Source organism: Egretta garzetta, unplaced genomic scaffold (genome assembly GCF_000687185.1).
Source record: "Egretta garzetta isolate BGI_Z169 unplaced genomic scaffold, ASM68718v1 scaffold94, whole genome shotgun sequence".
In the NCBI taxonomy this organism is placed as follows: domain Eukaryota; kingdom Metazoa; phylum Chordata; class Aves; order Pelecaniformes; family Ardeidae; genus Egretta; species Egretta garzetta.
This window is the reverse complement of record NW_009259683.1, coordinates 7,541,717-7,545,010: the sequence shown is the minus strand read 5'-3', so window position 1 is coordinate 7,545,010 and position 3,294 is coordinate 7,541,717. Positions and strand designations below refer to the sequence as shown.

Here is a 3,294-nt window from a genome sequence, read left to right as displayed (position 1 = left end):
AATTTCCCCTCCCCCCCCCCCCCCCCCCAAAAAAAATACTCTCAGGGCAAATGCTATGATCTTGGGAAGGATACAAGGATACATATCCCATACCATATTTTGAGTCTAAAATTAAACCTTAATTCCAGTGTAGCACCAATGCCTTCCAGAAGTTTTTTATTTAGATTTGCTGTATTACAGAGCGAGGAGGCTTTAGTGCTCTTGTTTAATGCCCTCTCTCAGTCTTTTGCAACAGTGCTAACATGTTCTTCATGCTCAGTGCAGAAGTACAGCATCCTGGAAGAGCGAGCACATCCTCCAGCGGGAGCGCAAAGGTGCGGGTTCATGGGAAGGACAGCATCCATCTGCCCCCCCAGATAAATCCAAGCCCATCTTCCCAGCTTATAGGTGGCTTTTTTTACCTTTTACTCCATAGTAAAAACCAAATTTTTCTGCAGTAAAATTCCCTGTATGTTAAAACCACAGATAGATCCACTCTACAGTCTTGAAGGTTTTTTGACAGACAACTTGTAAGCTATAAACATAGAAATCATGTATAAGTAGAAAAAGTGTTGATAAAGCAATTATGTAAAATAAGGTGTATCTGAAAATTAATGCTAAAAACATCCTGAATATGGGGAAAAATGAGAGGAGAGTTCCACCACACCAGTTGTCTCTGTTCGATACATGGAATTATAGGAGAGTTTTACCTTATTGTTACCCATATAACTGATTACATCTTTCAGTTAAAACCGTTAACTTTTCTTAAGGGGGAATAAACCTGAATTTTTGGGGGCATGGCAAGTTTTTTCCTGCTGTGAATTTCAGAGGTTTACAGCTCTACCTCCACGTGACCTTTTCTTACGCTAATCCCAGGTGGTGTATATTCCCTTTTGTTTGTACCCAGCTTTCCCTTTTATTTGTAATACGTAGGTGAAGGTGAAATGTTAAATTCATGACTGAAGAGCAGGTAAGATATTTACTACCTCAGAAGCACATCATTGTAATGTACAGTTGTGTTTGTTCTGCTGAGCAGGCCCAACGCAATTAGAGAGGGAGTTGCAGATAATGCAAAATAACTGTCTTAGAACAGTAGCTGTTGCTATAGGCAGAATGACCAAAAGCCTTTTGCTGTATTTCTTTACATGGAAACAAACATATAGATATACACCATCTGAATAAAGAACATGACATTTTTGCACGCCTGTGACAAAAAAAGAGAGCAGTATAGCAAAGTATACTTAGTTTTGGATTAAAAAAAAGAAAGAAATTTGAATATGCCATGTATAAAGCTTGTGCAATCGTATTTGATCAAAGTCAGTTACTCTGGTAATGTACTTTCAGAGATGGGAGTTTTAATGATGACTTCTGCATCTGTGGAAATGAAAGCCTGCTGCTGTCAGGTTGCCAGGACCCTTCAATGTGCGCTTCATTTTAGTAAATTAAGCATGTTTATACTTACTGTCACAAGCAGCAGAAAAACACCGACATTGCTTCCATGTTTAGAATTTTGTGGAGTCTACTACACCTGTGAGCAGACTCCGCTTAAGTTATCTGAAACTCCTAATCGCTTAATCTCATTCTTGACATACTTCAGCCTCCAACAGTCTGCTGCAACTTCTGTTGCGCCTTCTGGAAATCTCTGTAGCCATTTCTTTTTCTCCCTAGTTGGCTCCAAGCCAGAAATGTATCCATTTGCACAAATGCTTCTTAACCTTGTTCACACTGTTTGTTTGTTTTTTTTTTTCATTTTCCTGCTTTCTGCTTTTTTGATTGTTGTATGCTTTCATAGTAAATGTATTACTTGCTGAGTTTTCTGTATAATAAAGCAGCAGTTACAATGCATTTTCTAAACTAGTGTTTGCTTCACTTTAAGTGCACTGAACAAAATTATTTCTCCACAGTCATTTGATGGGCATCTTACTGTAACATAGGAGTCCTGAACATCAATGCATTTGATCAGCTTTCTGATTCGGTCGTATTCTTCCTACTCAATAGGATAATAAGGCCCAGCTGATGGAGGAAGGCTTCAGCATTTGCAGAGTAACCAGCACTTTTGAAGGCTGAAAAAACACTGAGGCACAAACATTCCTCACCAGCTACCTAGCAAGTTGCAGTGTCCCTAACATCACGAAACTGGTTTGTAACTCGCAGGGAAGGTTGTGCTTGCCCCAGGAATGATACTCATATCCAAACTAGCCTGTCTTAAAGTTAACTCTGAAAAGCTTGCAGCTCACACACATACATGTATGTGTGTATGTGTATAGATGCTTATGCATGTGTTGTATGTATATAACTGCACATATACAGTATAGAACTGTAGGTTTATCAGAATTAACTTAAAATGAGCCAGCTTGGATAGCAATAGCAACACCATTACTGAATATGTATCTTTATCCCTGCGTGTATGTATCTACATACACACGTAGCGAACCTCAGCTGCAGCTTGGAAGTTTCAGCTACCTAGAACTACATATGCAAATATTTGACATCATTAGAAAATTAGGAACATTTTGATTGGAGTGATTAGGTTGATATGTAGGAGTTCTGTAGTAGAGGCAGGAACAGATAGTCCCCCTGAATTTTTTTATTCCAGTTTCCACAATAAATTTAAAGAAAAAAAATAAAATTTCATGCACTTACCTTACAATTGTGGTGAATGCTGTGCCAGAGTCCAGTCCAAACTTTGAAAAAGCCAGAAAGTGTGTGCTGACAAAAATCATCAGGGATGATGGCTCTGTGATTGCATGCTTGGTTGAGAACAAGGGTCCTACAGTAAGATTGTGCACAGGACAATGTCTCTTAGGACATTCTCCTGTGGGATCTTAATCACATTTACTTCCACTTTTAATTAGATCTCAACATTAGGGAAAAAAAGCAAATTCTAGCTTGTCCAAAATTTGATTTATCTCCCAACTCAGATAAATCCAGCCTTGCAGCTTCCAGTCCTCTGGGGTGTCCAAATACTTGTGCCAAGAAGACATTAGTCTGCATTAGAACCTGTGGAGTAAACTGTTAGTCAAGTGAAGTTTTGTTCTCTTTGAGGTATTGCATCATGCATTTGCAGGTTTTTTTTCTCCCCTTGAGGCAGCTGGAGTTTTCAGGCCATCCTGTGTAACTGCATCTGTGTCACAAGTCTCTGACCTAGGAAACACACCTTAGCCCCAGTGTCACAAATGAATCCAACTACAGAAAGAAGAATAAGGTTACGAAGCGAACGGATTTTAAGATTCTACTTCCAAGTAATAGCGAGCAGCTGAAACAGGGCTAAAAGCCAGGAGCAGGCAGGCTCCTACTGGTCAGTTTTTGGTTGAT

General features: G+C 39.4%; 1 long non-coding RNA gene across 7 annotated transcripts in view; it reads left to right on the top strand.

The window, feature by feature from the left end:
- The window catches only part of LOC118452275, an 11,503-nt gene extending 9,536 nt beyond the window's left edge, over nucleotides 1–1,967 (top strand). For 6 of the 7 annotated variants that reach the window (XR_004841978.1, XR_004841979.1, XR_004841973.1 and 3 more), the window contains one exon: nucleotides 223–314. This is a non-coding gene — a long non-coding RNA (uncharacterized LOC118452275). Of the gene's footprint in view, nucleotides 1–222 lie in introns of all 7 variants that reach the window. The other variant, XR_004841977.1, reaches the window with a different exon arrangement.
- Nucleotides 1,968–3,294: the final 1,327 nt, after the last annotated feature.